The following is a 24,478-nucleotide window of genomic DNA, read 5'->3' as shown; positions in this document are numbered from 1 at the left end:
GCTGGCCATGGCACCGGGCCACAGCAAGTCTGGGGCCCAAGCCGGGACCTCCTCATCCGTTGGTCCTGTACCACCTTCAGGTGGAACCACCTCAGAAGTTGGAGCTCACCCCCCCCGGAAGTGGGCGGGGACAGGAACCTGACACCCTTCACCAGGTCCGGGTCATGGTGCGTAGAGAGCTCCGCAGGGAGGTTAGAGATCTGCTACGCAAGCTCGAGGGCCACATGTCATGACTAAAGGGTTGGCCTGGCTTTCTGACTCAGCCCTCAGCATAGCCACCATCGAGGCTGTGAAGGTGCAGTGGTGACTGCCCATGGGTGGGGACCTCAGTCCCACTGTTTCCACTAGGGGACTCATGGGCTTTCGATTTCCCAACACCCCTCCTCATCAAGGTGTTTACCCCTCACATATGTCATATCTGCCCCAGTATGTGTCTTATGTGTCTTGCTGTTAACCTACCCAACCTACCTCCTCAAATATATCTACTATCCCTCCTCAACATCCCACTCTCACCTGAAGAAAAAAGGGCAATCTGTTCCCAAATAAAATATTTCCCCATACATAGCTGTCCATTTTGCACATGTAATCTGATCTAATTGGCCTCAAAACATATTATTGTTGTCCTCATCCCTCACTCAGCGGGTTTGAGTGTCCAAATCTACCTCCAAATTCAGTGTATATGCACAGCTGTTGCTGTAGAAGAAATGTGCAGCTATAGACCTTCCCTATACCCTCCTGCACATCCCTAGCTATTTTATCTACTGTCTTTCCCTTTTTGTGCCCATTTTTCACCACTTTCCTATCAACCCTTTTTTCTTTTAAAGAAATTAGCACAGGGGTAAGCAGGAGTAAGCACTTTTACGCAGCAGCAAATGGCTGTAAGCTTGCTTGCGTGGGGGTAATCAATGCCTACACAGGTTAAGCAACTGAGAAGCTAAATCAGTATACGAAACTGTAACCAGAAGTTAGCAGTACTGAACTCCACGCAAACTCACGCAAACCTGCTTACAACTGCTTAAAAGTGCCTTCATCCCTCGGTATCCAATGGCCCTTGTTCTGCCCAGCAACAAAATAAACAGCCTTTGCAAGGCTCAAACCCAGGACCATGCAGACCATAACCAAAGTGATTTACCACTAAGCCATGTCAGCTATAAATAACCCTGATGTTTTCACAAACATATCATTCAGCCGAGTCATTCAACAGTACAGAAAATGTATTTAAACATGTAGATGTATGTGTGTGTGTGTGTGTGTGTGTGTGTGTGTATTAATATCTAAATAGATATAACATATCTATATATGTATATATATATATATATATATATATATATATATATATATATATATATATATATATACACATATATACATACATATGTATACATCTATAGATATATATGTCTACATCTATATGTCTCTCTCTCTCTCTCTCTCTATATATATATATATATATATATATATATATATATATATATATATATATATATATATATACAGCAATATATATATATGCAAGCATAAATATATCTATATAGGCATATACAGACATACATCTATAGATGTAAAATAGAACATAAAACATATATGTCCACATGCACCGTTAATGGGGGTGAGAAGGCCCACACAACATACGTCTTGTACTTATAGATATTCCCATCCCACAGCCAAACATGTCTGCCCTGCAATACAGTATCAACTGTTGCAGATCCCATAACCAGGACCTGAACCAACATGGGCAGAAGATGTTTACAGTACTCCATCCCACCTGTATGATGTCAGGCTGGTATCAGTAACATATCATGCAGTACAGTCTGGCTACCATAGGGAATGTACAATGTGGAAGCAATCAACATTCCTCAGATACATATACACAGACACATATATGCAGATACATATATATATATATATATATATATATATATATATATATATATATATATATATATATATGTAACTATACATACACACACAGAGATATTTATAGGAAGATATATATGTAGAAGGTGCACACTATACGGAACAGCCACTATGCCTACAGTTGCCACCTTACCAACTTGACACTGTATGAGCCACCCATACAAATGACAATGGTTGCCTGCAACATATACCCACAGAGAGGTCAAAGGATATATAACCACACACAGGTTTGCATACATGGGAAAGCTTTATTTGTGTACTATTGCAGTTGTATATGCCATGACCACACACAGGTTTGCATACATGGGAAAGCTTTATTTGTGTACTATTGCAGTTGTATATGCCATGTTATATAGCTGTTTAGACTCTGACATACATATAAACAGAGTAATGCAACTGTGAAGCAGTTACATTAATATAGTAGTCTGGAAAGGTTTACATATGTTGCTGTCCAGGCCGAGGCCTTCAAGTAGTACAATAGTATAGACAAGCCTTTGCCACAGGACAGCAATCAGTCAACAGTAAGTAATGCAGATGTATAGTCCAGCAGCCTCTATCTAAACTCTGTACACAATCCCTAGTGGGTAAAGACCTCAGTTGACACAATGGGATGTATTTGTTACATAACAAGGCATAACTGACACCATCACAATCACACTGACAAACAGAACAGTCTGTATTGCAGGAAGCAGTAGGCCTGCATTTACCCAGGGTGAATTGTATGGTAATGTACATCCAGATACCTTAAGTCAGCTTACTCCTGATACCCCCACATGTTGTAACAGCATAGGTTAGTTATGGTGCATCCCCCCCATAGACTGAATAATACAGGGCCGTATACCACTGCTACATACACTGGCCTCTGGAGTGCATAAATGCACACATGTATTGTGTAGATGAAGCCTACACATATATGGACCCAACCCCACAATATGTGTGGAGGTCACAACAGCAGTGAACTGATGGCAGGAATGGCAGCATGACATACTCACAGCCCACTACATAACAACCCCTGACAGCATGTCATATGTACAAACCCTGGTATGTAGGTGGAGGACAGAGCCTGTAACACAGGCCCATATATGAAATACTGTTGTCATACACTAAGCAAGTCACTAGTGTGACAGGCTAGTCTGCAATATACCCTTAGTCAGGAATATGAAGTTAGAAATAGAAATGGATGTAGCCATGTACTGATAGCACTCAACACACACACTGCCAGTGATATATCTGATGCAAGACCTGTGTGTTGGACAGACAAAACATAATAGGCACACCTCTGGCCTTCAAGTGGATAGGCCCACAGTTGAGTGCTATGTTGACAGACTGCATTCCAAGTTAACCTAGTATGTACACACAAACCCTGTAACACCGGTGCTATACAATGCATACAACAACACTACTCACACTCTGTCTGTAGTTCTGAAACCTCCTACAAATATGTAGCTGGCCTGAATGTGCAGGTTCTCCTGTAAGAGGTATTGCTACCTGCTGTCTGTAACACTGTTGCTCACACACAGGAAGGATGTCCACCATACAGGAAAGGTAAAGGGACCACACCCACATGATGTAGGGATTTATAGTAGTTGGTTGCCATGACAGTAGTAATTGGAAGTACTACACAGCATTCTGCATGCAGGTAGCAAGTGGAGGACACTGACCGGTGCAGAGGCCATAACCTGATCATGTGCATCACCTACAAAAACCATGCTGCAATCTGTTCAAAGCAGCTCAATCCATATACTGGAGCGAGACCAAGATAGATAGATAGAGAGAGAGAGAATGCATGAAAGGCAAAAAAAAAAAAAAAAAGAAAAAAAACCACAACAAAAAAAAATCCAGCAAAATATCCAGAAGAGACATCATTCCCACAACAGGTATGTGAAGTATATATGCATGTAATTGACTGTAGTACTTGGTCCATAATAATGGGATAGATGATGTGGAATGATTTATATGTGCCATCAGGTGTTATTGTAATGATGTTCAGCTGAACAACTGCTAAGGACAATAGAGTCTGTCCCTGTGGGTAGTGGGCCATATCCATCAACCGTGCAGAGCAGCACTGACAAAGATGCAAGCCATCATAGTGTGTGCTGTGTAAAGGGAACCATGTATATTACTGTGGTCAATAGCTGGTGGTAGAAGTAATGCTATAATGATGGACACGTGGGTTCCACAATCCACCTCTTGCAGGATACTCGGGTTAACCTGTATTGTAGCATGCAGGAATGCCATAGGTGTGTAATAGGTTTACTTGCAATCTGGCCTTACATATACCCCCCTAATGTCAGGCTGTGTCCATATGTGGCAACTGTCTGTGTTGTAGCAAGGCAGAACAGTGCAGCTGTGCAGGAAGGTGTTGTGAGATTGTAGACCTGATGTCTGAATGTACCACATATATAGGTATGAATATGTGTATATATATATATATATATATATATATATATATATATATAGATATGGATCTAGGACTTTTGAACGAAAGTTCAAAAGCCCGAATCCATTACCACCGAACACACTTTAACAAAAGCGCTTTCATTGAAAAAGCGCTTTTGTTAAAGTATAGTTAAAAAAAAACACAAAATATACTTGAATGCAGGGGGGCAAGTCCCCCTACTTTAATATTCTCACTCCAAGGTCGCACTACAGTGGGGAAAAGGGAATTTTCCCTTACCGCACCATAGTAAGTCCGGAACAACAAGCATACTTATGCAAAAGTGCTGCTTTGGTGAACAGCACTTTCGCACAAGTATGCTCACCAAATTGGAATTCAGAGAAAGATGCAGTTGAGCATCTGTATGGATCCCTGTGTTTATATATATATATATATATATATATATATATATATATATATATATATATATATATATATATATATATATATATATATATATATTTATATATATATATATATATATATATATATATATATATATATATATATATAGAGAGAGAGACACACACACACACACACACACACACACACACACACACACACACACACACACACACACACACACACACACACACACACGACACATGTATGTGCACAAATATACAGATACCCATGTGTAGACATATATATAACATATATATATACATATATATATATATATATATATATATATATATATATATATATATATATATATATATATATATATATATATATATATATATATATATATATATATATATATATATATATATATATATATATATATATATATATATGTATACCCATATGCACATGTCTACATATATACAAACACACACACAAACATATATGTATGTAAATACATGTCCCCTATATTACCACCACAATGTTGCATGCTATGTGTGAGAGAACAGCACACATAGAAATACACACAGATATCTACAGCTGTCAGTGTGTGCAGCATGGATGGGTATGTCATATGTAAACCCCTTGTTGGGACCACATTGCCCTTGTCTGTGAAGTATGGAATGGGAATATGGGGAAATATGGCAGGTATGGTTGTGGAGGTGGTTAGGGTTGGTAGATATAGAGGACAGCCTACAGGGATGGTATGTGACACGTGGTGGGTAAACACCCAGGATGGTGTATGTGGTCTGTGATGTGGAAGCCCCATGGGCCCCAATATGGACACAGTGGGAACAAGCCTCCTTCCCACTGCTACTCACAACAACAGTTTGCATCCCAAAGGTGGCTGGTCTGGAGGCTGAGCAGGAGGAGCATGTGGGCCCTATGAATGTGTACTGGGTGCCTCAAGGTGATGTAGCATATCCCACATGTGTCTGTGGAGCCCATTATGGAACAGACCCTGGACCTGACCACAGGGGACAAGATCATGTCTGTGTTTGCCCACGGGGGGGGGGGCATCCCCTGAGCTGGTTCCACCTGAAGGTATTGCTGGACCTGTACATAAGGAGGCCTCAGGGTGGGTCACACATGTGATGTGCCCTGGTAACATGGGCAGATGAGTTTGGAGAGGTGGTTCTGCTGGCCAGTAGTACATATGCATGCTATTGTGTCACTGTTATAGAGCATATGTGGGTATTAATAGTCTACACAATCCTGGAACATGTCCAACAGCATGCATAGATATCCCCAATAACACAGAATGTCAGATGTGCAGCAACCAAATAGCAAGCATACCACAGGCATATATGGAACCATAGTGGCCCTGACAATGGCATGCAGGTGAATAGTGTGTAACGGGCCAGCAATGATAGTGTCCACACAGGGAAAATGGCTACATACACATTGCACAAAGTGTAGTACAATACAATATTTGCCTCACTGGTAGGTAAGCTGTAGCCATACCTATTGAGTTTTGTGTACAGTTTGTTGTTGCTGATATGGTGGGGGGGGGTGACAATGACACGTATTATGAACTGTGGTAACCTTGCTGCATGACTTTCTCACACCTGTGTCAATCTTTGTCTTTCAGGCAAGATGTCACATGGAAGGTTCCGGCCTACTCAGCTACCGAGAACGACATTGTGGTAAACAACGTAATAGATCACTACCCTGTCTTATTTGGCCAGGCTGCCCATGATCAGTAGGAGCAGACTGCCCTGTGGAATGACCTAGTCCACAGGGTCAATGATGTCAGACTGCACAATTGCAGTTATGAGCAGGAACAGAATCATTCTTCTGACCTGCTTTGCAATGCCCGTTGGCATGCTGCTGCAGTCCATGAGGATCACCTCGCAATGGGGGGGGCATGCCATCCACCCCCCCCAACACATGTAGAGGAGCTCCTTGCCTGCCTCATGGCACCTGCCCATCAGCATAACCAACAACTGACGGACACCTTTGCGAAGGTGGGTGCTACCCACACACCGGCCGAGGAGTGTGCAGGTAAGGCCACAGGGCACATCACAGTTGCATATACATCTGCATCTGTACAGGTAGATCATGCATATCTGACATGTCATAGATATAGTTGGTTGCTTCATAGTAGTGATAAACAAATGTGCATATGTGGTAGTATTGTTGACATGTACTGTTGATGTATTGTAATGCTATACCCACCTTTAGCAATGCCACAGGTGTGGCCACTGACTTTGCATCACTCACCCTCTTATGTAGGTCCTTCTGGTATACCAACAAGGCAGCCTCCTGTAGGTGGTGAGTATGGTTTATGTAGATGCTTGCCAATACACCAGGCATGTAATGGCTATGGTGTATTCCATGCACACATCTAACACACCTACCCAGAATGCATGCTGTACATGTGCATGTATTGTTGCAGTTAAATGCATGGCATCACAGTGTAACCACGATGGGGTATTGGAAGGGTATGTCAGACACCTGCAAGATAAATAACATCCTGTCATTGCGGAATGTGTCCACAGGGAGTAACATAATGGTGGGAGACATGGCCTACAGTAGGAACATGTTTGGAACAACACCCATATACAGTGCAACACCGGTGTATATACCTATAGGACAATGGCAACTGTTGCAGAGTTAAACTATGGCATAATGTATTACAGTGGTCCACATAATCAGCTGGGACTAGGCTGTAACATGTGGTGTTCAGTGTATGGGACACTGCAAACTGACACACATGTGTAGGCCTTACTTGTCAAGCATCTGCAAAAAGGCTGAAGGTGGGGGGTGTCAGCATGACACACCAGTGCACTGAAGCAGGGATCCTAAGGATGCTAAGAATGGCTATATCTGCACATAGTCAAGTTCAGGAACTGTGGCAGACATAACCCTATCCCCACAGCAATAGTGAAAGCAGTGTGTGATCACTAAGGGATGTGCACATGAGTAGACCTTGCAATCATGCAGACTAGGGGGACATGTGTAGGGCAGACTAAACATACACTGGCAAATGCAGATGGGCTACACTAGTATACCCCTGCCAGGAGTAGTGCCTGCTGTAGTACACATAACAATAGGTGCAACAAACCGTCATGATAAGGGTGTGCACATATATGCCCACATGGAGTGTATGCTTCACAGTCAGCATCAGCACACCTAACACATTCCGTAGACACTGCATGTTAAAGTACAGGACATATGTCACATATCGGGCTCATGTACTGTTAATGTATGTAGTGATGTGGTCCCATGACAGATCAAGGAAGGGTGCATCATATCAATAAGGGTGTGTATATCCCCCATAGCCATAATATGCTCTGGTGGTTGTCAGTGTAATAGTATTGGACTGGTCATACATGGTCCGCTGATGTTGACAGCTGTAAGTCAGACATCAGGCATTCACAAATGACATCTGTCCACATATCATCCCAGGTATGTGCTGCTGAAAAACATAGGGGCTGTGAGCATTAAAACTGACATAACTGACACAGTACTACTCATTTAGCAATGGGTTGTACACCTATGAGGTGTGGTGCACAGTACATGGCAGGGTGCAGAACAGGTGCACAGCAATACTGTGTACATGGGTGCAGTGGTATCCAGGGGAATGGGCATCACCTAGTTACATAGCACATGCATCACATACATGTATACTGTTGCTAACATGGATTGACTATAGCTGCACTGCATGTTGTTGTGTACCATATCTTATGCATGTTGACAGATGGGTAATAGGAGGGCTGTGTGTACTATCATTGTGCAACCTCACCAGTATGTGTGTGTGTGCATCCTGGTGGGTAGTTAGTTTGTCTGTAAGGTCACTCTGGTGAAGTGGAGGGAAGTTGATGCATGTAGGATGCATGTGTGCATGTGTGTGTTTGTGTAGGTGGCCATGTATGCACATGTGTGATTGTGGGGTTGTTCATAAGCAGTACCTCCCTTTGGGATCATGCAGTACATGGACATGGACTTCCATGTGACACACCAGGAATACTTGTCATGTATGTAATCACAGGACAGCTGATAGGATAATAAGGTCTGTAACATGGATCAGGCATTGAGAGGGATGGTAGACACCAGGTATACCCTTAATATCCCATTCAGCAGAGAGGTAACTGAAAACCCATGTATGCAGCACTATAGATGCATTGTGTAATTACTAGTCAACACCAGGGAGTGTATCCATATATTACAGTTGTCACATGATAGGCTGATTGAGCAGCATATCTGGAATGTACTGAGCAATACATACACATGACACTCCAGTGCATTATATTATGGAGTGAACATAGTAGCCCCCACATATATGGGCCATGCTCATGCTGTCCGGACATGCACAGGGTGAACACTGAATGACAGCAGTGAGGCCATGTAAAACTACTCCACTCAGGTCAGGCAGGTAATAGAGTAACAGGTCTTGTGTTGTGATCATTTGTCTAGGGATTTAGAGAACTGATACGTTAATGAGTGGTATCAGTGAGTGTATGTTACCAAGTGTGATGCAGGATGGGGAATGCATGGGAATATACATAGGAATGTCTGTAAAGTCACGGACATGTAGGTATTAAAGTGGTGTGAGTGAGTATGTGTGTGTGTGTGTGTGTGTGTGTGTGTGTGTGTGTGTGTGTGTGTGTGTGTGTGTTTGTGCGTGTGTGTACTGCTATGCAATACTGCACATGTCTTAAAGCGCATTTATTGTTTTCCTCCCCAGGTGGCGAGGTGGGTCAGGGTCCCTCCTGCATGCAATCTGATGTTGGTGTCCATGCAGACACCGAAGATGATGATAGTACTGTTGAGGCACAGGTGGGGTTGTCAGGGGCTGTAACAGTGCCATCATTTGACATCCCGCTTTTAGCCTCCCCAACCCCGCATACAGTTTCTATGCCTATATATACCCCATCATCAATGGCCATAGCGGAGGGACAGCTGGTGTTTGGTGGCAGTGCACAGGAAAGTGTGGTAACCGTGCCTACTGTGTCTGGTTGCAGGAGGCATAGCCAGATGTCCGGCAGGGTACCACATAGGCAGATGTCCCAGGGTGCTCATGGTAGGGCTGCTTGTCATCATGCCTCTGGTGGATGTGACACAGCTGGTACCAGCAGGCGCATGTTTCAGGCTATCATGGCAGTGCAGGAATGTACAGAACATTACACAAGACATGGCTTGAGGCTGCAGAGGGCTGCTGTCACATCTGTAAGTGACAACTCCCGTGAACTGTCTGTTGCCATCCATGCGGTAACTGAGCTCATGGATAGATGATCTAGTAAGATGATGGCCTTCATTGACTGTGGTCTCTCTGTGCTCGAACATTTGGTGGGAGTGTGGCAACAGCTGTGTGGACGTAAGCCAGCAATGCCAACAGCTGGCAGTCAACATGGATGTGCTAGGACACCAAGGGGCTCCCATAGTGGCAGTACCAGCCACGGCACTGTGGGGCAGGTGCTGTTCACACCACACTACAGCAGGCCATGAGCATGTGGTTCTGGCCAGTCCCAGGAGGGACCTGGTTCCAGTGGACATTTGTCATTATCAGGCCTGTACCTGGACATGCCCATGGAACCCCCCTGGCAGGCACAGTCCATGTGTCCATGGCCGGAGGCAGTGAACTTCACACCCTGCCAGGTATGGTCTGCAGCTGTCCATAAACACCTGCGTAGGGCAGCCACATAGCAGAACTGTGCACATGCCTACCCACACACTATACAAACACACCTAGGGCAACCCCATACCTACACACACCACATCACCATGGCCAGTTTACCTGATTACACTCCTCACCCATACACATGGTGTCAAATTTATGGCCCACCCTCGGCCTCCGGCAAACCAACAACACACCCTGTGCATATGATGATACCTGTACCATATCCCTGTCATCCATACCATCGATACAGGGACAGGCTAATATGGTTCTGATGCACATGGTGACTGTACTACAGTGTAACACAGTACTGCAGTGTAACATGTTGTAAGGAGTAAAGTGTAATGCATATATGTCAGGTAGTGTAGCCATCCAGCAATGATGCATTATAGCTGTTAGTAACACCGGTTGATTGTAGTCTCTATAATGTTATCCATTTCTGTTGTAGGTGTACATGTGTCAGCACAAGGATGGTCTGCAGTCATATTCCACAATGGACTATGGCACTGTGATGACACCATGGCTGTGAAATATCTGGGGTACAGTTGAACATGTCACAGGTTTGTATAACAGTTATTGCCTGTGCCACATGGACAGGTGACTCACTGGGATGTGTATACTCTGCAACCTGATATAGACCCATCCACATGCATGCGCACTCTTACTTGGCAACACTGGGACTGGACTCCTACCTTAGGTATGTAGTGATACTGAAGTGTGTGGCTTTCATTGCACACACCACACAGCATTTAGGGTGAGGTGTGTTCCAGGTTACATGTTACATGCAGAATATCCACAGACATGTGCAGTATGTTAATGAGGGATGTAATGGGTGTATATGGATGATACATAGTGTGACATACCTTCATATACACATTAACAGACACATAACACACAGACACATGTCCGAGAGACCTGGGCCTATCGCTGCTGACTAACTTTACCATGTGTCCAATGTGTTACAGGTAGGCTGCACACAGCACATGCATAACTGGCCTGGATTATGATATCAGTTACCTGTATGGTTGATGGTGACAGTGGTAACCATAACGTGGTACTTGGGACATATACTGGGTGTACCTTGGTGTAATGACAGTGTACACAGCACCCGCACCCCCAGTGCCTGTTGTACTCCCTGAAACCCATGATGACACTCTGACATACCCACCATCTCACATTGGCCACAACTGTGATACAACCAATTGTATATCCCATCAGTGGTACTACAGGGATATGCATCTAATAGACATGCCACATGCATAGTAGGGTGTTGCATTGTCATGCCTCACCTATGGGCAACAATAACACTATCAGTACTACTGTGTGACAATGGGTATTGTAATAGGAATATGTGGCCTCAGAATGCTGTACCCTACAGATATACGGACATGCACACATACACAAACTTGCCAGAACACAATGGGTATCCCATGCCTATCAACCCATTTGTACAACACTGTTGTGCTGGTACTGGAAGGCTCGTTTAGCCGTTATGGAGAGGAGCTTAACAGGGTACATGTAATGTCCCATACAGCGACGGCCACAACTGACTATGGCAATGGGTGTTGTGGTGGTTGTGAAGGCCTGCATGGTATTCCCAAGTACAGTTGTACTAACACACAGACACTGCTATACTCAGTCATGCACATATGCACATGTGTCAGTCAGTACTGGGGTGCATCACTGCAGGTGGTCATAGCTGTGTACCTAGCTATTGTCCAAGGAGAGATGGGTTGTGTATGGGTTGTGTGTACAGTGTTATCCTGCCACCTGCCATGTGGCAGCAGGCAATCTGTTGACAGATACTACTGTGGTGCCCCTCAGGGTGAGAGTGACATGCATCAGCTAGTCGTCCAGGTACCTCCTGCACATGGCCACTGACGTGATCAAGTTGACATGTATTCAGCATGCATTACAACACATTGTTAGTGTCTGTGATGGAGACCTGTACCCAAGCATGTTCTGTTCACTGTGGTAGTGTAGTGGAGGTACCCATGGCATGTGGTGCATACAGGGTGTTATCTCCTATATGTGTCAGTTCTTACACAGTTGGGCAGACATGTCAGTGTCAATTAAGCTTAGGTTGCCTGTACATATCCCAGCTGGATACCTGCCATCTGCACATCTGTACAGGAACTGACAGTTATCAGCTTGGCAAGTAGCTATACAGTAGGATGAATGTGTTGACAGATAGACGTTTGACAACAATATGTATGGCATAGCTACATGTTAGAAGCCCTCACTAGCATGTGCTGTACAGACAGTAGTCTACAGTTACATTCCACATGCCGGATCATTACCCAGTAAAGGTTATATACTGTGACACAGCTCACATGCCAGGGATACAACAGGAAGGCCTCAGAGTCCAGCTATGCTTGCAGGTGTGCCTTTTGTCAGTACTACATTTAGCACTCTACTCTTGCCTGAGTAAGCCCTGTCAACAGTAGTACCGCCATGATACACTAAATGCCAGTGTGACAGCACGTACCCTGGGCTACTACCCCTGTATGTAACACATTCACATGGATAACTGTGCTGTACAGGCCTCATATACATTTGTGTCCCACAAATGACATTCACACCCCTTGCTACTGTAATGACAGCACATAGGCACATGTATTGTACTTGGCATTACATACACTTATTACAGATGTCATTACCCTGCTATGTTATCAGACTGGGTGGTGTGAGCTGGTTACCAGGGCTAAGCCATACTTAGCACATATCAACATTGCTGCAATATAACAGCTATGCTGATTTGTGCACTGGTAAGTGAAGCCTGCACTGTGTAAGTGCCCATAAGTTTATCTTAAGCTTAGCACCACTTAGCTTTGCACAAACCCAGGCAAATGCACTTAAAGCTGCTCAAAACTGCCTTAACCCCTCTGTATCTGACAGCCCTTGTTCTGCCCAGCAACAAAATGAGCATCCCTTGAACCCAGGATCCTGTACACTATAGTCAGAAAACTTAACCACTACGCCATGACCACTGTGCAGACAGCTGTTGTTTTTCCAATATATCTGTCAATACACATATTGATTAGTATTGAACAATTGTCTTTACTTCCATAATTGTGTAGTACTTGTTATTAATATGACTGTTGCATTGCATATGTTGTTTTACCATAATGTACACATAGCAGATACATATGGCGTGATACATCTGGGAGGGTATACACAACCGTGAGGTTTACACATGACAGGAATATGGATATATACATATAATAGGTTGATATATGTCTACATGTACATACACATGTACATTCATACATATGTCTGTATACACATCTGTATAATGCAACATATATATGGCCATGTGTACATCTCTTCATATCTACACACAGTCAAGTATAAATAAAATTCTTTTCTCTTCAATTTTTTTGTGAGTGTTAATTTTATATATATATATATATATATATATATATATATATATATATATATATATATATATAGCTAGCTATATATGTATGCCCATTCTATGTGTACAGATATACCTATTTATGTAGATACACATGTAGATATCTATAACTATATGTGCATACATATCTATTTGATATACCTATTACTGTCAATATATATGTAGATATCCATAAGTATATGTGCATATGTATCTCTATCTGTATATGTATAGATATATATTGCTCTGTGTGTATATATATATATATATATATATATATATATATATATATATATATATATATATCTGAGTGTTTATATGTATGTATATATATATATATATATATATATATATATATATATATATATATATATATATATATATATATATATATATATATATATATGTGTGTGTGTGTGTGTGTGTGTGTGTGTGTGTACATATACATATCCAGCTATGTATGTTGATATGTATGTGTGTATATATCTATATAGATCTATGGATAATTATATATACATATATAGGTTCATAGATTCATAGGTAGGTACTAGGCTATTGGCCCTGGGGTCTATACAAGCCCAGCCAAAAAGGTACCCTGGCTTTTGCCACCCAAGAAAATTATTTTCCTGTGCCACTGTCGGGCAGAGCCACAGAGGTGATCCCCGGGGTGAATTTCCTATTTCCCATCCAATCATCAAGATTTTTCTTGAAGAGTGCTAATGAGGAGCTTTGTTTGATATAGATAGGTAGTTTATTCCAGAGTATGGGAAGTCTCTTGGACAGGAATCTATCCCTCTGGCATGTTCTGTTTATTGTGGTGACAAGGTTTAGGTCCCTAGAGTGTGTAGCTTGGAGGGATTGGGAATTCTTTAAGTTGAGCATGTCCAGCAGCTCTGAGTTTGACATAGCTTTGTATGTTAGGCAGAGATCACGTCTGAGTAGACGATATGCGACGGAGTAAAGCTGGAGTTTTTTGAGATGGTCTGCATAGGGCATCTGTTTGAGGCCGGTAATCCTCTTTGTGAGGTATTTCTGCGGCCTTTCCAGTTGTTGCAGATGTCTTGTGAGGTACATACCAAAAGGGGCATTGTACTCTATAATGGGTCTAATGAGTGATGAGTAGAAGGGAACAATGACCTCTTTTTGTCTGGATGAGAAACCTTTTGTGATGAGGTGTGCCACGTAGAAGGATTTCCTGACTACTGTGGTGATGTGATTTTCAAAGGAGAGACTACTCTCCACCTGTGTCCCAAGGTCTCTTATCACACTTTCGGTGTTAAGTATACTACCACCTATGTTGTAGTTCATGGGTACAGAGTTTTTACCAAAGGGGATGACAATGCACTTTTTGGCATTGAGCTTGAGGCCATGGCTTTGACACCAGGCATCTGTCTCAGTGAGGCCCTTTGTAGGATGTCCACATCGTTAGGAGTTTCAATTATGGCTCCTAGTTTGCAGTCATCTGCGAACTTCATTAGCCAAAGACCTTCTGTGTTAGCCTGTACTTCAGAGAAGTAGATACCAAACAGGAGAGGACCCAGGACTGAACCCTGTGGTACTCCACTTGTCACTGGTCTGAAGTCGGATTTGGAGTCTGCTACTTTCACAGTGTGGGTTCTGTCAGTGAGCCAGTTGGCAACCCATCTTGTGACATAGGGATTTTATACCTAGTTTAGTGAGTTAATCTATAATTCCAGAGTGGGGGATGGTGCCGAATGCCTTGGCCAGATCTAGATAGGCTGTGTGAACCACCTTACCCTTGTCTACGTTTTTGGTGACTGCTTCAAAGAAGTCTGTCAAGTTTAGGAGACATGCTCTGCCTTTTACAAACCCGAACTGAGTGGGATCCAGAGTTTGGAGATTACTAATGTCTTTGTTTATAAGTTCCATTATGATACATTCCATGGCCTTGCAGACCAGGCTCGTCAGGCTAATGGGGCCCAGGGTCCATGGTGGCTCCCCCCTTGTGGAGTAGGATAACCATTGCTGTGCACTATTCAGCAGGCACAAAGCCTGAGGTGAGGTTATGATTGAACATGGTATTTAGGTGAGGTGCCATTTCGTTCTGTAGTTCATGTAGAACGCAGCCTGGGATGTTGTCTGGTCCCATGGATGCTGTGTTCTTGGCTTTGGAGAGTGTGGTTTTACCTGTGCAGCCGTGATTACAGGAACTTTACATTCTTCTGGTACAGAGATGGGCTCTTTAGAGGGTGAGAGTGGGGTAAAGTTAGCACTGAACCTATCTGCCAGGATGTTGGCAATATCAGTTGGGTCTGTATATTTAGTGCCATTGTGCTGTAACTCAGAGCAGATCTGAGTGTTGCCATTGAGATTCTTGACATAGCTATAGAATGCTTTGTGGTTGTCTTTAGAATCAGTGGCAATTTTGTTTTCGTAACTAGCTTTGGATGATTTTATCAGGGATCACAACTTCTTACTGAGGCTGATCAGGGAGCTCCTCCACTCATGGGATTTTAATCTCTTTTACAAGAGTTTCTTCTTTCTGTTGTACAGTTTGTTTATGGCAAGGGACCACCAGATTGGCTTCCTTTTTTTGGAGGATAGCGTCTTGGTTCTGTTTGGGATAGCACGATCCATGCACTCATGTAAGTGCTTATAAAGTGCAATTGTGTAGGATTCAGTAGTCATAACTGTATTGTCCATCTGCATGGGTGTCATGAAGTTCACCACTTCTGTCTTAAGAAGCATGAAGTTGGCTTTGGAGAAAATTTTACCATGGTTTCCTTAATGGGGGGTGGAGGCAGGATGTGGATATCTAGGGTAATTAGCTTATGGTCGGATCGGACCAATGAGGCTTTGACTTTAGGTGTGGAACACTGGTCACTCATATTGGTAATGACTAGATCTAGGATATTGTTGCCCCTGGTAGGGGTGTGGATAAGTTGATCCAGGGTATTGGAGTTTATGAATTCCAGAAAGCGTTGAGTGAAGGAGTTGGTACATGAGTAGTTTTCCCAGTTAATGGTGGCATAGTTAAAATCGCCCATTATTAGGGTGTTTGGTTGAACCCTAATATTTTCCTGTACATCAAGAAAAGAGGAGTGAGAATCCTGGGGCATGGTGGGTGATCTTTGGCAAGCTACAATTTGGATTGCAGTTTTGCCCAGAGTTAGTTGCACTTGGATAACCTTGGCTGCATTATGCTGAGCAACTAGCCTGGAGGTGTGGATATCCTTAATGAATATGGACACACTTCACCTTTAGTGTTCCGGTCCAGGTTACATGGTTGAAAAGTGTGGTATGAGTTATAGCCTGGTAGTGCAGGGGTGCTCTCTGGAGCCTTGAACCAGGTCTCAGTCACTGCACAGATATCAATGTTCTCCATTTTAAGGAGTGCCTCGAGTAAGTGCATTTTGAGATTTAGACTTCTAGCGTTGAGTAGCATCACCCTCAATGTTCACCATATGTCCTGCACATGGAGTGGAGCCCTACCTCATCCCCAATAGTCCCAACTTCTTAGTGCAAGAGGATGTCAGGTATGTATTGCAGGTATATATGTAGACTATTGTTACTATAAAAGGGGTTGTCTTGACAGACATGTTTTGTGTGGGAGGCCACATCTGCTTTTAACATGTTAGCCATTGGCTACTGACAGACATTCTAAAGACATCATAGTACAGTACCACTGCTAGCACAGTAATGATCCTGTGGACTACATCAGAGATATGGCCAATAAATGTGGACAGTCTGACACACTCTAGTCAGTCCAGAGGTATACACATAACCCCTTAGTGCAAGACATGTGGACCAAGCCTGACAATGTGGATGTTAACAGTCATGTAGACGAGTATATCACGTAAATACTGGTATACATTTGCCCCCATATGTTATGCATTCACACACCCCTGTCTGTCCTGACACATAATAACCACTGGTACAGAGGTGCCATGGCCACATACTACCCACTAGTTAGTGAGATACATCTGTACAGCATCCCACTGCTTTGTCTGACATACATGACTGTTATGGTGGCCTGGGAACAGTAGAGCTGGCAGGTATCTGGACATAATGTCACACTGGGTAAGTACACTAAGCTGCTAGGCATATAACAAAACACTGTGCAGGCTACAGGCAGACTGCCACAACACTGGCCTACATTTCTTATGGGGGAATACACATGTACCTGCATATATAGCAGGCTCTACAGGCATGTCACAGCACAGAGTAACAGACACCTGTGTGAAAGTGCATAACCACAACCAATGTAAACACAGCCACAGCCACATATGGTAAGCTAGTGTAATATTACAGTATATGGACTATCTGATCAACACCATCCTCATATGTGCCACTCACACACTAACCCCACATATACTGGGCCACAACACGGTGTGATCCGATGCCTGTCTGTGGTATGGGACATGTGTGTGTTTGGCCCTACAAACATGTAAGAATAGGGTAACATACAGTGGAGCAGCAGGTAACATCAGATAGAATAGGACCAAGAACAATGACATCTACCACAGTCTGTACACAGGCCAAGGCACATATTCACATTACACACACTGTCGACAATCACCATAAGTACACAGACCTCAATACTCTACACACAACCACAGAATGCCCAGGTTATGTCCTCAAATATAACCCCTACTATACATAACATGTGTAGCAGTCTGATATCCCACTGGCTTGTTATCAGATATGACGTCAATAAATTATGGTGTACAGAACATATGCACCTCTTACTGCATGACATATGTACAAAGTTTGACAGAGTTGTGGCTGGAGGCACAAACAAAGGGCCAATATTGACATGTTGCTATGATAACCTCATACATTTACTGTTGTAATAGGGTTTGTTGTAACATATGTCCTATGAGGGATATGAAGTCAGTAACTCTCATGGCTGTCACCATGTACTGACTGCAATCCTCACACTATGGGTCTGCAGTTCACAGATAGGTGCTCTGTGAGTAACACAAGTAACAAAAGGCACCTCACACTGCCCAGTCTGCAGATGACCCTACAGATGGGGGTTTCCTCAGAAACATAGCACTGTCATGACAGGTATTAAAACATGTAGATCAGCCATATCCACACACACCCTGTTAAACCAACATTACTCCAAATGCAGAATAGCAACACTTACATTCTGTAGTCATGTCAGACACCCCCCTTCTGTGTGTTGGCCTGTTTTCACAGTGTATATTGTTAGATGTAAATCCCCAATCCATCTGTGATGCTGTTTGTCAAACACCAGATCTAGGTCCTACTCACAGTGACTGAAAAGGCCCAACACCAACATGATGTTCCTAGACATTGGAGTGTGTTTCCATGCAATTGGCTATGGGAATGTTACCACAGCTGTTCCACATGCAGTCAGCTAGAGTAGGACTGCAATTTGTGCAGAGGCCATCAGCTGATCATGAGCATCACTTACAAAACACATGCTGCTGCCTAAGAAAAGCAGGTGTAGTTCTCCACATCCACCAGAGTGGGAATGAGAGAGGTAGACAGAGGCAAAGATAAGTCAGCGATGGGGTGGGAGAGTAAAACCTAAGCATGTTTGTGTCACACACCTACCAGTACAGGCTATTACATCCCTGACTGACTATGTATTGCTATCACATGTCTATGCAGTTATTGGATGTGCACACAGCTTACATGTTGAGGAGCTCTCCAAACTTATATGTGATGGTGAGTGATATCTGCAACAGTGATATGGTAGTGTAGAGGTGTCTGACATTAGACAGTATGCTTCAGTATGCCAATGAGGGTTGTAGTGAGTGTGAATGTGGTCAAGAGCATCATACACCACACACACACAGGCACAGGGTGCCAGTACTGACATGCATGTATGCATTACTTCATGGGTGCATAGTGGTTGACTGTGCCAGAAGGCTATACAAGTCAAGGTGAAGGGTATACATTGGCATCAGGCCATATGAAAATGGTCTGCAGTGTGGCACAGGGGTGTAGTGTCTGGATTGGCCCACACAGGTGGGTATTGTATTCACCATCCAGTCACTTGGGTAACTATTGTGTGTGGCCATTGCTGTTCAATGCTTGCCATGTATGTGCTCTTTAGTCCATGACATGGATGCTGTCTGGGATGTGCACATGTCCCACATGCATGTACAGTGACATGTGGAACTGTACCTGGGGTGTCTGGTCCATGTTGGGTACACAGATTGTTATAGGCAGATGTGCCTGTCCGGGCCTTATGTGCTGGGAACAGGTAATGGACAGCAGGTTGACCCTACATTGATAGCATGATACATTTATTCCCTGATGTCAGTGGCATCTGTCCATACAGGGCATGTGTATAAGGCATGGTATGTCCTTTGTGGGTCACATTTGATGGCACCACAGATGTTGCAAGCGTCCAGTAGAGAGCATAGTGAAGGCACACCGTCTGCATGCACATGCGTATTTTACTGATGGACAGGATGCCATGCCCTCTTTCATCCACTGCAATCACACCACGGTTACTATCTGTGGGCAATATGCAGGGTACTACCAACATAGCAGCTGTTGCCTAGGGAAGTGTGTTTGTGTATGAGACATGGATTGAGAGTGCTCTCTGTGTAATACAAGGGTTGCTAACTTTGTTCATCAGGCATTGATGTCACATGTAGGGGTATGGATTGCCATCCCAGTCTCTTGGCTATTTCACATCTGTTATCCTTGTAAGGTGGATATTGTGACATATAATAGGGCCACCATATAAGAAATTTGCAAAACTCGCTCCACAATGAACCAAGCTGTTACACAGTCACAGCCACCTCCACACAGGATACGAATGACAAACACAGACACACACACACACACACACACACACACACACACACACACACACACACACACACACACACACACACACACACACACACGCACCTGCCATGTCTGCAATTAGAACTCCTACCTAACTGGTTTATTACACTACAGCATTACACAGTCATAGGATGCACCACAGAGATTACTGGAGTACTCTTTCCCTAAGGTGTATTTCACAGAGGATGACATAATGGTTAAGATGTTTACTTTAAAGACACAAGGTGCAGGGTTTGATTCTCACATGGGGTAACTCGCTAGGCTTCAAATGGCCCAAAAGGGCAGTTAGACTAGTACTAACCTATGAACCTATGAACCTAACAGTGAATGACATCAGCAGGCTTGCCAAAGTAGGGCATTTGAATTGTAATTATTGTGACAAGCTTAAAAAAGCACAGACAGAGACACACACACACACGCAGTTGCCATATCTGGGATTAGAACTCCAGCCTAACTAGCTTATCACACTACAGCATTATGCAGTTATAGGATGCACCACAGAGATTACTGGGCTACACCTTTTCCAAAGGTGTATTTCATAGTGAATGACATCAACAGCCTTGCCAAAGTGGGGCATTTGATATGTAGTGAATGTGACTAGCCTAAAATGCATTGCTCCCTACACAAACAAAGGAACACACACACAAACATAAACACTTGCCATGTGTGGGACTAGACCCCTACCAAAGTACTATATCACACTACAGCATTATGCTGTTATAGGACACACCACAGAGATTACTGGGCTACACCTTTCCCAAAGGTGTATTTCACAGTGAATGACATCAGCAGCCTTGCCAAAGTACGGCATTTGATCTGTATTGAGTGTGACTAGCCTAAAATGCATTGCTCCCTTCACAAACAAAGGAACACACACACAAATATCCACACTTGCCATGTGCAGGACTAGAACCCCTACCAGAGTACTATATCACACTATGGCATTAATCTTTTATAGGACACCTCACAGAGAATACTGGGTCACACCTTTCCCAAAGGTGTATTTCACAGTGAATGACATCAGCAGCCTTGCCAAAGTGGGGCATTTGAATTGTAATGTGTATGACTAGCCTAAAAAGCATTGCTCCCTACACAGACAGACAGACACACACACACACACACACACACACACACACACACACACACACACACACACACACACACACACACACACACACACACACACACACACACACAGACACAGTTACCATGTCTGGGATTAGAACTCCTACCGAACTAGTTTATCACACTACAACATTACGCAGTTATAGGACACATCACGAAGATTACTGGGCTACACCTTTCCCAAAGGTGTATTTCACAGTGATTGACATCAACAGCCTTGCCAAAGTAGGGCATTTGAATTGTAGTGAGTGTGACTAGCCTAAAAAGCATTGCTCCCTACACAGGCAGAGACACACACGCACACAGTTACCATGTCTGGGATTAGAACTCCTACCTAACTAGTTTAGCACACTACAGCATTACGCAGTTATAGAATGTACAACGGAGATTAGTGGGCTACAGCTTTCCCAAAGGTGTATTTCACAGTGAATCACATCAGCAGCCTTGCCAAAGTAGGGCATTTGAATTGTAGTCAGTGTGACTAACCTAAAAAGCATTGCTCCCTACACAGACAGAGACACACTTGCCATGTTTGGGATTAGTACTCCTACCTCACTAGTCTTGCACACTACAGCATTATGCAGTTATAGGACATGCCATGGAGATTACTGGGTTACACTTTTCCCAAAGGTGTATTTCACAGTGAATGACATCAGCAGCCTTGCCAAAGTAGGGCATTTGAATTGTAGTGAGTGTGACTAGCCTAAAAAGCATTACTCTCTACACAGACAGAGACACACACACACACACACACACACACACACACACACACACACACACACACACACACACACACACACACACACAGAGTTGCCATGTCCGGGATTAGAACTCCTACCTAACTAATTGATCACACTACAGCATTACGAAGTTTTAGGATGTGCCACAGAGATCACTTGGCTACTCCATTCCCAAAGTCATATTTCAAAGTGGATGACATCAGCAGGCTTGTCATGGTAGGGCTATGGGGAGGGTAGTTTGTGTGCATGGGCCATAACCCATTCATCTCAAGGTTGACACACCACATGCAGGCACACACAGGGTTATTTTCCGCAGGTATGTGTATACAGCTCATAGATGACTACTGCTTTGTAGGGTCTATATTATCCGATCGAAACATGAAAACCGGGAACACCATTTGGGTGACACCAAATGGTCGAAAATGTAAAATGTCACGTGCATAAATGGAAATTGCCATAGGGAAATTCTTCCCTTCGCTTCAATGTAGTGCAATTTCGGAGTTGGACTATTTAAGTAGGGGGGTGCAGGGGGCAATAAAACAGTTGAAAATCTGGTTTTGTAGTTTTTTTTTTTTTTCGGATTCGATATTTTCGGTTTTCACTCATTTGGTGTCGCTCAACATGTGTTCCCTGTTTTCATCTTTCGTTCTCATAATATAGACCCGCTTTGTATAGTCATGTTGCACAACTAGAACTTGCACCACATAGTCTGTAATGTTGACAGATACCAGTGGCTAAGTTCTACAGTGAGTGACATTTACACATCATGTGGTTGTAGTCATTTGGCTGTGTGATGGGTGGACAGGCCTCATGATGGATGGCTCTTTGTCACAGTCACTCTCTTCCACACATCTATGTATGTCTACTTTTGGCATATTATAGTGTATTGTCCTTGGATATATGTCTGTATTCCTATCCAATGTGTGTGCAAAGCATGACTGGTGCATACTGAGTCTATGCACTGACATCTGCAATTGTCAGATATGTATGGTTCACTGTTGTTTGCAGACATTGGCTTCATTTGTTTGTGTGTGAGCATGCCGAGCATTACCTTTCAGTATGTTGTTGTCTGAAATTGCCTTCATTTTTCTTAGGGTGTGAGCATGCCCAGTATGCCCTTCCATATTGAATGTGTGGATCCATTCCAGGTAGTTTGTACTCCAGTGCAGACCTTTGTGTTGTACACCTACAGGCAGCAAAAAGTTTCTGCAGGGTATCTGTTGATCATTTGGCAATATGGGGTCAAACTGTGCAAGGGATAGTGAGTGTGTACTGTAGGTGATTGTGTCTGTGCTGCTTCTGCTACATGGTACTGGTGTTAGCAGAGATATTCAGACATGTGTACTGTTATACACTGTGATGTTTTATGTCCTCAAGTACTGTCAGGTGGACATTCTTGTTCACAGTGATGTCCTGGGGAACAAGGGTGAATGCAGCTGTGTCCGGTATTGTGGGGAAACGCCTACATATTCATGGAAAGTTATGCCATTCTGGAGGGGGAGCTGCAGACACTTGCTGCTGAGTCTGTGTATCCAGTTCAGCACCTTGGTACAGTGCTGGCAGAGGATCCCATACTTGGACATCCATCGACATGACAGTATGGCCTTATCTTGCTGTGGCAATACCTCACAGCTGTACAGATTCCCACAGGTTACCCAGAGGCAGGGGTCATAAGTCAGGACATTACCCCTGTTGTGGTGTACAGGCAGGTTTGCAGCCACCCATTTATGTGTTTGCAGCCAGGGATAGTGTGTGCACACAGCTGTGTGTTGGACCTTGCACATTCCATGCTGCCCATGCTCCCACTCCCCCCCTCTATTATTCTGTCCTCTTCCATACATTATGCATACATTCTCTAATACTTTCCCTAAGGATATCACCTCATCACAGCTGTATTTTGGTGTTGGTCCACAGTTCATGCAGTGGGACATGGTGGACATGTTACTGTGGTTTATCCACATGGCCTTGCATATGGCTTATGTGGAGTGTGTTATGTTGTTATTTGGGTGTCCCTGACATAACATGCATTGGCAGTA

The sequence above is a fragment of the Protopterus annectens genome, chromosome 13.part0 (genome assembly GCF_019279795.1).
Source record: "Protopterus annectens isolate FY-2018-M chromosome 13.part0, PAN1.0, whole genome shotgun sequence".
NCBI lineage: Eukaryota > Metazoa > Chordata > Ceratodontiformes > Protopteridae > Protopterus > Protopterus annectens.
This window is presented reverse-complemented; position numbering follows the sequence as displayed.